Genomic DNA, 14,071 nt, shown 5'->3' with positions numbered 1-14,071 from the left:
GCACTGTCCTGCTTCGCTTGTATCGGTCCATAGTCCGTCCAAAGCTGGATTATGGGAGCCTCGTCTACTCGTCTGCTCGGCCATTCCTCTTACGCCGTCTCCATCCATCATCGGGGTTTACGTCTTGCGACCGGAGCATTCTACAGTAGTCCCATCGAGAGTCTTTATGCTGGAGCTGCCGAATTACCATTGACCTACCGGCGCGGCGTACTGCTTTGTCGGTATGCCTGCCGGCTGTTGTCAATGCCCGACCTCCCCTCTTATCAGTCCTTTTTCGACGATTCTCTCGACCGTCAGTATGGGTTGTACGTGTCTGCCCTGCTGCCCCCTGGAGTCCGCTTTCGTCGCCTGCTTCGACAATAGGATTTTGCCCCCCCTACCACCTTCAGAGAGGGTGAGAGCCCGACACCACCTTGGCTCCAGTTTCCGGTTCCTATTCATCTCGACCTCAGCTCGCTCCTGAAGGAGGGTATTCCGGCTGCAGTGTATTGCTCACGGTTTGTCGAACTTCGTGCGCGACTTGCCAGTCACACCTTTATTTCCACTGATGGCTCCAAAACTGACGATGGTGTCGTCTGTGCCTTTGTCGTCGGGACGTCACCTTTAAATACCAGCTCCTCGACCAGTGTTCCAGCTTTACGGCCGAGCTTTTTGCTCTCCATCAGGCCGTTCAGTATGCCCGCCGCCTTCGCCATTCATCGTATGTACTCTGCTGTGATTCACTCAGGGCTCTTCAGAGCCTTGGAGCTCCATATCCGGTCCATCCCTTGGTGCAACGGATCCAGCAGTCCCTCCATTCTTTTGCAGATGATGGCTCTCCTGTCAGCTTTCTGTGGGTTCCCGGCCATGTAGGAGTGCCTGGGAATGAGGCTGCTGACGCTGGAGCCAAGGCTGCAGTCCTCCTGCCTCGGCCAGCCTCTCATTGTGTCCCGTCATCCGACATTAGTGGGGTTGTTTGTAAGAGGCTTGTGTCATTGTGGTGGGATACTTGGTCATCACTTCAAGGAAACAAGCTGTGGGCCGTAAAACCGTTCCCAACTGCTTGGACAACCTCCTCCCGACCATCTAGGCGAGAGGAGGTCCTTCTGACCAGGTTGCGGATTGGGAATTGCCGGTTTAGCCACCGCTACCTGCTCTCCGATGACCCAGCCCCGCAGTGTCCTTGTGGTCATGCATTGACAGTGCGCCATGTTTTATTGTCGTGTCCCCGTTTTAGTCAATCTCGTGTTGTCCTGTCTCTGCCATCTACTTTACAGGATATTTTAGCTGATGAAGCTCAAGCAGCTGCTCGTGTTCTTCGTTTTATTACTTTGACTGGCTTGTCCAGAGACATCTAACTCTTTCACTTATTTTACCAGCATCTTTGTAAGAACTTTCTGGTGTCCCCCCCCCCCCCCCCCCTTGAGTTTTACTAGATTCTATGTGCTCTTACTATTGTGACTGGGCGCTAATGCCCTCAGTAGTTGAGCGCCCTTAAACCCCAAACAAAACAAAACAAAAAAATCTAACGACCTCGGTGTCAACGGTACGTAAATTTCAATTTCCTTTCTTCTTCTTCTTCTTCTAGAATTTAGGCCAAAAATTTGCATTGTTAAAAATATATTTGCTGTTTGGTCGAGCGTAATAAGTTTCTACTTTCCGTAATTCTTTTAACTTCTAATTTCTAGTGTAGTTCTGAATATAAACAGCTCTGTTTAAAAATAATAAAAAGCTTTATTTAAAATTTTAATTGCTTATGTAGAATCGTTATTTAAATGTTGGGAATACAGGAAGACGTCGTCTGTCATCTTCGATCAGAAACATTCCCAGCAATTAAATAATAGAATAAAATAATATTTGTTAAATATGATGAAATACTCAAATGATTGTACTTCTTATGTAATGTCCAGTACAATTACATGTTTGAAATTACTCCAAGTCCTCTAAAGTTATTTCACTGTGCCTCTGAGTCCAGAACTGGCCTACGTTGCCTACGTAGCTTAAGAATCGGAGGCGACGGACGAACACTGGAGCTTGTAGACTCGGCGGTAACTGGAGACTGCACATGACTCCGTGCACTAAAGAGAAATGTCCGCCGTTGAATCTGTTACGCAACTACACATGCCCCTGAAGTTAATTCAGTGACAGCTTCTTTATACGTGTCGACTACTGAACCTTTCCTCCCAAACATACGAATGTAAATAGATGATTAGATGAGTCGTACTCTGTTATTATCTTTTTCCCAATGCACTCATTTATGCTGCATAGAAAGTACCATCAAAGTCACTCTCGGGAGGTGGACCTACTAGCAGTCAAATTACTGTGTGTCTAACAACGAACTTTAGTGCACTGGAGCCCTGTAACGGAGGCTCAACACGTGGCGGTGGTGCAGGAAACGAGTGTGTATCGTGATCTGAAATATCTTGTAGCCCATCGGCATACTGCTGTGGCTGTGGTGGTGCTCAGTATTCGTACGACAGGTCCGGTAAATCCAGAATACTGCCTGTGGACTGCTGCTGGTGTGATAGCTCAGTCGATAGTACGCTGAACACGTGAAAGTCCTGGTCAAATAGTGCTCACAGTACCAGATCATATGTGCATTGCACTACTGGAAAATAATATTAAAACTTAAGTATGAACGAATATAGTAATACATGAGTAATACTTTTATTATTGCCATAAGTGGTAAGTACAGAATGTAAGTCAGTAGTCAGTCTGATGGCTGAACTGGTGTGACCTTTCTTTGGGTTGGTGTGTGAAAACCCAAGTGGGGAAGGGGTGGAGAGGGGAGAAAGGAGTGGGAAGAAGGTATGACATTGGAGATGACAAGTACAGCTACAATAGCGGTTTTTTGATACCGGAAGTGACCATGCTGACCCTGCACTTTCTGAATCAGACCCAACAGTGCTATCCTACTTATGTCGTGTTGGTTCTTTCTTTTTACTACGCGATTTGGAGATTTACAGGTTTGCCCTGGTCTAGGAGTAGCGTCTTTGATTCATAATCAAAACGTCTTAGGTCCCGCGTTTGATCCCGGGCACTGCCTAAATTTTGATAAATAATCAGCATTGGCGGCCGAAGACTTCCGGCATAAGAAGTCAGCCAAATTCGGCCAACGGCCTTGTCACAGAGGGTGGAGGAGCGGATAGAGGTTCAGGGCACTCTCTTGTCCTACGAGGTGGGAAATTTCCCCTGAAGACGAAGAATCAGCAATGATCAACGACAGGAGGATGCAGAAGGCAATGGAAACCACTGCATTAAAGACACGTAACGTGCATCCACAGGACATGTGGCCTGTAGTTAAAGAAGTGTCATGATGATCTCTCCATTGGCAAAAGACTCCGGAATAGTCGCCCATTCGGATATCAAGGAGGGGACTGCACAGGGGGAGGTTACCATGAGAAAAAGATTGAATAATCAACGAAAGGATAACGTTCTAACAGTCGGGGCGTGGAATGTCAGAAGCTTGAACGTGGTAGGGTAACTAGAAAATCTGAAAAGGGAAATGCAAAGGCTCAATCTAGATACAGTAGTGGTCAGTGAAGTGAAGTGGAAGGAAGACAAGGATTTCTGGTCAGATGAGTATCGGGTAATATCAACAGCAGCAGAAAATGGTATAACAGGTGGAGGATTCGTTATGAATAGGAAGGTAGGGCACAGGGTGTGTTGCTGTGAACAGTTCAGTGACCGGGTTGTTCTAATCAGAATCGACAGCAGACCAACACCGACAACGATAGTTCAGGTATAAATGCCGACGTCGCCAGCTGAAGATGAACAGATAGAGAAAGTGTATGAGGATATTGAAAGGGTAATGCAGTACGTAAAGGGGGACGAAAATTTATTAGTCATGGGTGACTGGAATGCAGTTGTAGAGGAACGACTAGAAGAAAAGGTTACAGCAGAATATGGGCTTGGGACAAGGAATGAAAGAGGAGAAAGACTAATTGAGTTCTGTAACAAGTTTCAGCTAGTAATAGCGAATACCCTGTTCAAGAATCACAAGAGGAGGAGGTATACTTGGAAAAGGCCGGGAGATACGGGAAGATTTCAGTTAGATTACATCATGGTAAGACAGAGATTCCGAAATCAGATACTGGATTGTAAGGCGTACCCAGGAGCAGATATAGACTCAGATCACAATATAGTAGTGATGAAGAGTAGGCTGAAGTTCCTGGCATTAGTCAGGAAGAATCAATGCCCAAAGAAGTGGGATACGGAAGTTCTTAGGACTGACTAGATATGTTTCAAGTTCTCTAACGCTATAGATACAGCAATAAGGAAGTTGAAGAGGAATGGACATCTCTAAAAAGGGCCATCACAGACGTTGGGAAGGAAAACGTAGGTATACAGAAGGTAGCTGTGAAGAAACCATGGGTAACAGAAGAAATACTTCAGTTGATTGATGAAACGAGGAAGTACAAACACGTTCCGGGAAAATCAGGAATACAGAAATACAAGTCGCTGAGGAATGAAATAAGTATGAAGTGCAGGGAAGCTAATACGAAATGGCTGCAGGAAAAAATGTGAAGACATCGAAAAAGATATGATTGTCGGAAGGACAGACTCAGCATACAGGAAAGTCAAAACAACCTTTGGTGACATTAAAAGCAACGGTGGTAACATTAAGAGTGCAACGGGAATTTCACTGTTAAATGCAGAGGAGAGAGCAGATAGGTGGAAAGAATACATAGAAAGCCTCTATGAGGGTGAAGATTTGTTTGATGTGATAGAAGAAGAAACAGGAGTCGATTTAGAAGAGATAGGGGATCCAGTATTAGAATCGGAATTTAAAAGAGTTTCGGAGGACTTACGGTCAAATAAGGTAGAAGGGATAGATAATATTCCATCAGAATTTCTAAAATCATTAGGGGAAGTGGCAACAAAACGACTATTCACGTTGCGCTAGGTGACGATTAGTTTCGCTTTAGGAAAAGTAAAGGCACGGGAGAGGCAATTCTGACGTTACGGCTAATAATGGAAGCAAGGCTAAAGGAAAATCAAGACACGTTCATAGGATTTGTCGACCTGGAATAAAGCGTTCAGCAATATAAAATGGTGCAAGCTGTTCGAGATTCTGAAAAAAGTAGGGGTAAGCTATGGGGAGAGACGGGTCATATACAATATGTACAACAACCAAGAGGGAATAATAAGAGTGGACGATCAAGAACGAAGTGCTCTTATTAAGAAGGGTCTAAGAAAAGGCTGTAGCCTTTCACCCCTAACTCTTCAATCTGTACATCGAAGAAGCAATGATGGAAATAAAAGAAAGGTTCAGGAGTGGAATTAAAATACAGGTGAAAGGATATCAATGATACGATTCGCTGATGACCTTGCTATCCTGAGTGAAAGTGTTGAAGAACTAAATGATCTGCTGAACGGAATGAACAGTCTAATGAGTATACAGTATGGTTTGAGAGTAAATCGGAAAAAGACGAAGGTGATATGAAGTAGTAGAAATGAGAACAGCGAGAAACTTAACATCAGGACTGATGGTCACGAAGTCAGTTAAGTTAAGGAATACTGCTACCTAGGCAGTAAAATAACCAATGACGGACGGAGCACGGAGGACATCAAAAGCAGACTCGCTGTGGCAAAAAAGGCATTTCTGACCAAAGAAGTCTACTAATATCAAATACCGGCCTTAATTTGAGGAAGAAATTTCTGAGGATGTACGTCTGGAGTACAGCATTGTATGGTAGTGAAACATGGACTGTGGGAAAACCGGAACAGAAGAGAATCGAAGCATTTGAGATGTGCTGCTATAGACGAATGTTGAAAATTAGGTGGACTGATAAGGTAAGGAATGAGGAGGTTCTACACAGAATCGAAGAGGAAAGGAATATGTGGAAAACACTGATAAGGAGAAGGAACAGGATGATAGGACATCTGCTAAGACATGAGGGAATGACTTCCATGGTACTAGAGGGAGCAGTAGAGGGCAAAAACTGTAGAGAAAGACAGAGATCAGAATACGTCAAGCAAATAATTGAGGACGTAGGTTGCAACTGATACTCTGAGATGAAGTGAAGAGGTTAGCACAGGAAAGGAATTTGTGGCGGGCCGCATCAAACCAGTCAGTAGACCGATGACAAAAAAAAAAGAAAAAAAAATTTTCCCGACGGACATTGAATGACATGCTTACGTTCTCGGAGTAGGTACGGTGAAAATGCAAGATATAATAATGTAATAACGTTAGTGAGAGACTATTGCGGCGGAGCTGTTACATTATTAATTTCATGTACATTCTTTCTCTTGAGATTGAAAAGAATCATTCCAAGCGTTGTGCTAGTTCAGTGCTGAACAATAATGAAACACACACACACACACACACACACACACACACACACACACACACACACACACTCATACGCAGAGAGAGAGAGAGAGAGAGAGAGAGAGAAAGAAGAAGAAGAGGAAGAAGATTATTTCAATTGATCATTAAATGTACGAGTGTTATATTTTATGCGCTCACTTGCAACATGTACAGTCGACCAAGAGATAATCAGTTGGAACTGTTCCATAATCACGCAGATCTTTGAGTGTACTGAACACATAGAGTGTAAGGGGAGGCGACATATCTACTCCTTCGCTAGCTAGCTGCCGATTCAAAGGTCCAAAAAGTAATACCCAAAGTACACCTCCAGTATCTGGAATTCCTGGATTTATAGAGTTACCAAAGAGTCGGGATGCCAGCTGAGAAGCTGCTTGTTTAAAGAAGCGACGAAGTTGAAATAAATGCCACTGAAAGCGTAGCGTCTGTATTATAGACCTAGAGATTTCATGTCAGCTCCTGCTGTCGTGAAGCTTCAGGCAAATAAGTAAACTGCATATGCAACCCTTTCCGTGTGATACGGAAAGGGTTGCATATGCAGTTTACTTCTTTGCCTGAAGCTTCACGACAGCAGGAGCTGACATGAAATCTCTATAATACAGACGCTACGCACTACTCACGTTTAACTAGCCCCTCTTTCTCAAATCAGTTTAAAAGAATCTATCGACTCATCAACATCAGTTCATCAGTTTTAAAGAATCTGTCACTTCATCAACATGGTTGCACCATGACCTGGTATTCCAATATTTTCTCTAATAACCCTATAAGCGAATGAGGAATATTTCATTGAAACAGACCCTAGCTGACTTCTGCTCCATCGTTTTGCGACTGCATTGGTGCCCGTTCCCAATAAATGCCGAGAGGTTTACGTTTTTCCGCTCAAGACGGTCATTATAGCTACATTATAATCCCTGACATTAATTCTTCTAACGATATCAGTCCATGTGTAGGGCTTTTTTAAGTATGAAATGATTTGCAATATTCGTGCTTTACAGTATACGAGACAACAACTTTTTCTCTGATCCCTTTACTAGCACTACATATACGTCTGAAGAACTCTCATAATTTTATTTATGATCTTCCTTGTTTTAGACAGAAAGTACAGTATGCGACTAACAAAAGTATTTATTCAGCTACGGTAAGCAAAACACAAAACAGAATTCTTAGAAGACGCGCACCATGAGATCCTCACCATATACAGGGTGAATCACCTAACATTACCGATGGATATATTTCGTAAACCACATCACATACTGACGAATCGATTCCACAGACCGAACGTGAGGAGAGGGGCTAGTGTAGCTGTTTAATACAAACCATACAAAAATGCACGGAAGTATATTTATTAACACAAACCTACGTTTTTTAAAATGGAAACACGTTAGTTTTGTTAGCACATTTGAACATATAAACAAATACGTAATCAGTGTCGTTTGTTGCATTGTAAAATGTTAATTACATGCGGAGATATTGTAACCTAAAGTTGAATCTTGCGTACCACTCTTCCGCTGTTCGTTCGTGTGTATCGGAGAGCACCGAATTACGTAGGGATGCAAAGGGAACGGTGATGGACCTTAGGTACAGAAGAGACTGGAACAGCACATTACGTCCACGTGCTAACACCTTTTTATTGGTCTTGTTCAGATGTGCTAACAAAACTAACGTGTTTCCATTTTAAAAAACGTAGGTTTGTGTTAATAAATATACTTCCGTGCATTTTTGTATGGTTTGTATTAAACAGCTACACTAGCCCCTCTCCTCACGTTCGGTCTGTGGAATCGATTCGTCAGTATTTGATGTGGTTTACGAAATATATCCAGCGGTAACGTTAGGTGACTCACCCTGTATAAACGCTTCTGCCGTCAGAGATAATTATTTACTCCTTTTCTTATACCAACAAAACTAAACTGGCTAATAACTCATGTCAGTGATTTGAATGACAAACAACTGCGTTCCCCTAAGACAATTGTCACTTGCGTGCTGCAGCACCGAAGGCTGAACCTGCGAGAGCTTTTGTCCAGAGCTCATCCACTTGAGTAATACAGAACTAGAATCTCAGACAGTTCGATGAGAATCCCCCCCCGGGCCCCTTCTACCTTAGATGAGATGGAGCAGGCGTTCTCTTCCTCTCAGATTGTTCCAGATACTTGCACACGATGAGGCGCAACTGAGAAAGCGCAGTAATTTATCAACGACAGCTCGAGGTGGCTGTTGCAGGCTATGGTAAAGACAATGACGTAATCCACTATGTCTTTTCTGAAAAATGTTAACGTACATTAATGTAACATGAAAATAAAGGTTTCTAACGTTTTTTTTTTTTTGCTTTGTTACGTTACGCTCACAAAAAATATGTAAGTTGCAATTATTCTTGAATGTAAACTTGACAGTTTCGCTAAAAGCAACAACAGTCCTAACTTGAAGTTCAGTCCGTCAGTTCACCTGATGATGGCGACATGTTTGATCGCCGAAATATTGTGCCCGTATGACACTATAGACCGGCAGTACACCCGTGGATATTTTGATTATCAAATACGCCGGGAGAAACTCAAGAATCACAGTCCTAACTTGTCCGTAAACGTTATTCTCAGAGGAGATGCTGTAGAGCTGAGAGGTTAAATGCTTGTTCAGCTATGTTCATGATGTCATGTGCTTCTAACAGTAGTTTACGCCGTGTTTCATCTCTTACTAACTCGCAGAGAGAATATTTCTTGAGACAAATCAATATTCGAGAGAGTTACACAGTTCTAGATGAACAAATCATCGTCTTTATTCTATAAACATGTGAGCACATAGACTAGGTTTTAAATTTTTTTTAACATATTTTTGTGATATTAAATTAGAAAACGAACAAATTATCGATATTATTCTACATATTTGTGAGCACATAGACTAGACTTCCAATTATTTTTTCTGAACATTTTGTCGCAGTATTAAATTAAAAGTAGTTCACATCCTCTGATTGTAAGGTTTTTGGTTTGTAAAGCAGATTTCGAAGGCGGAACCCCTTCCAAATACGACCGATTGTGGATCCCTCTGCTCGACTACGAGCCTTGTATTTGCACGAACAGTAAGACAATACATGAGTCATTACACGAACAGTTTTATTTACTTAAATAACGAAAAGTAAACAGAAAAAAGAAAAAGAACAAACAGCGTTTTCTCAATCATCACTCTTTTGACTAGTTTCATGCAGCCCGCTACAAATTCCTCTCATGTCCCAACTTCTTCGGCTCAGAGTAGCACTTGTAACCTGCGTCCTCAATTATACGCTGGATGTATTCGAATCTCTATCTTCCCAACCGGTTTTTACCTCCTAAGGCTCCCTCGAGTATCATGGAAGTTACTCTGTGGTATCTTAACCGACCGTCGCCCACGTGAGAGTGTGGAACACCGTCGCCCACGTGGGTGTCTGCCCGATGTCACTCGCATTTTTGGTTCCGGGGCCGCGTAAATGCATTTTACCAGCGTCAAAACATCAAACAATAAATTCAGAGGTGCCTACGAGTATACCCTTCAAATTCCAGCCTCAGGAAACAAAACTGCTATCTCTAATACTGAAAATACGCTGGTGTGCGGAACTAAAGCAACAGAAGGAAATTTTGCGAGGTTGCGTTTACTTTTCCACAAGAAAGTATGAAGCAATGTAAAGAATACGGAACGAAAACGACTGAAATATGTATAACGGTAGACAAAAAGGAACTTACCCGACTTAACGGATTTGTACACACACTATGACAAGTGGTAAATGTGCTCTGAATGGGTTGAACCACCTTTGGCAACAATACGAGCCTGACAACGATAGAGCGTTTTGTGAATGATGTTTTCAATCTCATGTGGAGGCAATGACACCCATTCTTCCTGCAGAGCTGCTCGCAGTCTTGGAGAGCCTTTGGTGGATGCTGCCATAATGCAAACCGTCTTCCTTCTGCCCCCAGGACATGCTCTGTGGAGCAGCGAGCAGGCAATGCCATGTGTGCAGTGTCTCCCGCCTCCAAGAAAACATCAACAAACTATGGGATCGAGCCTTATCGTCGATCAGTACGAAGCCTGGGCACACAGCACCTCACAAAAACCACACATGAACCACTGCCTGATAGCAGTTAAACTTTGTCCCTTCTCTCGTACAATTTCATGAAGAAGTGTGCGGATGGTCGACATAATTCCTGCCCACAGCATTAGGGAGAGATCTTCCTCAATATCGGTCTCTTTCCACATTGTCTAGGTCCAGAAATTGTGTTCCATGTTCCTTACAGGAGCTAATCCATCGAGAATCATTCTCCAGACCAAATCGGGACTCACTTATGAAAACAACATTGGCCCACTGTTTGACCGTTCAGGTGGCATGTTGAAGACTCCACTCTAGACGTTCCCTTCTGTGGAGGCGTGCTAGATGTAAACATACAACAGGCCTCCGACAACAAAGGCTACTCTGCCGAAGCCTTCTGTACACCGTTTGTCTCGATAGAACACGTCGAGTTGATGCTGCGTGGTCAGATGCCCGTTGCCGTGCAGTACTGAGGCGGTACCGACGTGCCCTTACAGGCTAATAAGGAACATCTTTTTTTGATGTCACACGTGGTCGTCCCCGTCCTGGTTTTTGGAAATACAGCTTCGGTGTGCTCACACTGTTGTCACATAAACGGAACAACAGGACGATTCACATAAAGCCATATGGCCACATAAGTTTGCAACTGTCCTACTTCCATTCTTCCTATGGCCGTCGGCCGCAGAGGATCTGGTAGGCGTCGTCTCTGTGCCGTACTGGAGCGTCTGAGACTGGATGATTACGGATATGTTACTGCCCGGCAAACACTATCCAGTTTGATAGGTGCCGTGACGTCAGCATTGGCATGTTGTCCATTGACCGGAATGCCATCTTCCGTACAGTGTTCTGTACGGACTGTACGGGCATCCGTTTACAGTTTGTATGATTATATTGTTAATTAGACACAGGACGAGAAACAGCGATTTTTGCTTTAATTTTGGACACCAGTTTACGTGGAAAGAGGCATTTCTTCATTTCATAAAACCAATAATGAAAGTAAATGGTGCGAATGTGGGTATATTGTTGAATAAAAAAATGAAAAAACCAAAACTGGTGAGTATTTTAATGACCCAGAAACAAATAAAAACTAGAACGAACAAAGAATATGAGAAAAGCATTATTTTTCGTATAAGTAGAGGTACTCACAAAATTTCTCATATTGTCATTGCACCTTCAGACCTGATACATCATCTTGGGAATTTATTGAAAGTTGCCATCAGAAACGAGTTACAACCAACCGACTATACTGACTACCGAACTCTGTCGTATAAAAAAAAATGTAAACTCAAAGTATTGTGTTGACATAAAAAATAAATATAAACCCGAGCACGTTTTTGAAATTGTCTTTTCAGAGACAATGCAAAAAAATATTATACTGCTCACAATACCAAAATCAGACTCACAAAAATGTATTAACTTGAACAGTTCACAAAGTAATACTGAGAACGTCCATCACAGAATCAGTCTTCTCTGGACTGCGAATTATTAGCTTCATACAACAAAAACGATCCACTTAGCTTTTCTTGTTCCTTGTGAACTTGGGGGCTATATTTGTTGTGGGTTTTCTTATCTTCCTTCTGTCATACATGTGCCATCTCATTCGCTTGAGGGGTCGCGAAACAGAGACTGGGCGACTGGTATGTTCCTTCATTTCGAAGGACCATCCCTATTTCGTGACGTAGGATTCTCTTAAGACTCACATTACCTTGCCTTTGCTTCATACGAATTTCAACTAAGCTGTAGGCTAGATTTTTTTAAAAAAAATATTTCTTGCTAAGGTGAAAAGGAAACCAACCGTTTATTCCAACCATATAGAGTATGCTACAAAAATATCGCACAGCCCAAAGTTTTCCATACATTCCTTTCCTCGCCAAGTCGGCGGAGAAACTCCTCATTCCTTGTCCACCTAATTGTCACAATCCCCCTATAGCACCACATCTCAAATGCTTCGGTTCTCTTCTTCCCCGGTTTTCCCAAAGTACATGTTTCACTACACACCATGCTGTACACCGAACGTACATATTCGTACATATTCGTGATTATCTACACTCCTGGAAATTAAAATAAGAACACAATGAATTCATTGTCCCAGGAAGGGGAAACTTCATTGACACATTCCTGGTGTCAGATACATCACATGATCACACTGACAGAACCACAGGCACATAGACACAGACAACAGAGCATGCACAATGTCGGCACTAGTACAGTGTATATCCACCTTTCGCAGCAATGCAGGCTGCTATTCTCCCATGGAGACGATCGTAGAGATGCTGGATGTAGTCCTGTGGAACGGCTTGCCATGTCATTTCCACCTGGCGCCTCAGTTGGACCAGCGTTCGTGCTGGACGTGCAGACCGCGTGAGACGACGCTTCATCCAGTCCCAAACATGCTCAATGGCGGACAGATCCGGAGATCTTGCTGGCCAGGGTAGTTGACTTACACCTTCTAGAGCACGTGGGGTCACTTTGGCACATTTTCAAAAACATAATATGAAATTATGAGGTAGATATTAACATGCATTTTATAGCTAAAGCATTGTTCTATTACAGCAGGAAAATTATTGATTTTAGCTGTCAAAAAGAAAAGCTACCGAGACGCTTGCAAAGGAGTCCCGTTTCACGATACATACTGTAAGAGTATTGTTCTTGATTGTAACGAACAGTTTTGAATCCTGATAAACTTCGGTCGTCTCTGAATATTAGTAATGTTTAGTAACGTCTTGCTACTTCAGATGTATTGTCCTCACCGCGGTCTTCCGTATTAGTGCTATTAAGTCTAAAAATGCACTGAATCCGGGGCGAATCTCAGAACTGCAGCTGCATAAAAATGTGCAGCGGCTAATCAGAGCCTCGAGCAGTGAGCTCATGACAACTTAAACATCTTCCAGAGGTGTGTGGGCGTGGTACTACCGAATGGGAAACGGCGAGCGGCTGGCAGCAGGTTTAAATATGTCGTCTCTCGCGTACGTGCATACGGTGCGCAGTGTGCGCTCGACGATGACGTCGTTGATGCCACGCAATCTGCGCACTTCCAGGCGGCTACTTTCCAGTTCCTGTGTTGTTTGGTCTACCACAGACGTGCCGCTGTATTCACTCTGAGCACCGGCCATATACGAGGAACCGGATTCCTGATGTTCATCGAAAGAAGTTCCCTTCAGTACACCAGCTCGGACCCATGTTAAAATGGACCCCCATTCACAGCAGCAATTCCTGTATGGCGCTCAGTTGTCGCTGTCAAGGCGTGACACTACTGCCTAGTGCCTGTTGAATAGGATCTTTATGCGACGACTGTTCTGGAGACGTGTCACTAGTGTGAGAGATGAAAACTATTTCACAACGACACATCAGAAATTCCACGACGGCCGCCAAGAGATAGGAAACGTCACTTACAATGTGGTTGCGGTGAGCACGTCCAACAAAGGTAGATCTTTTCTCCTTTTTGTCACGGCAAAATGTCGATCCATCTTATTAGTATGAAAAGGTACAACGGCCGGGCACGCACACACCACTTCACTGCCATGACTTACGTCGCCGTTGGAGGGCGGTCCCTGGTACGTGGTTGTATCTGGTACTGGATGGTACCTAGTTTGTTCCACACCACCCACAGTGCTACAAAGCGACAAAAGTGCACTTTTGAGAGTTTGAGCAAAATTTTGTATTATAATATTACGTCAGTATTAATTAGCCTGAGAATTAAAAACTGAACTAGATTT

This window comes from Schistocerca gregaria, chromosome 2, assembly GCF_023897955.1.
Source record: "Schistocerca gregaria isolate iqSchGreg1 chromosome 2, iqSchGreg1.2, whole genome shotgun sequence".
NCBI lineage: Eukaryota > Metazoa > Arthropoda > Insecta > Orthoptera > Acrididae > Schistocerca > Schistocerca gregaria.
Note: the sequence above shows the minus strand (reverse complement) of the source record.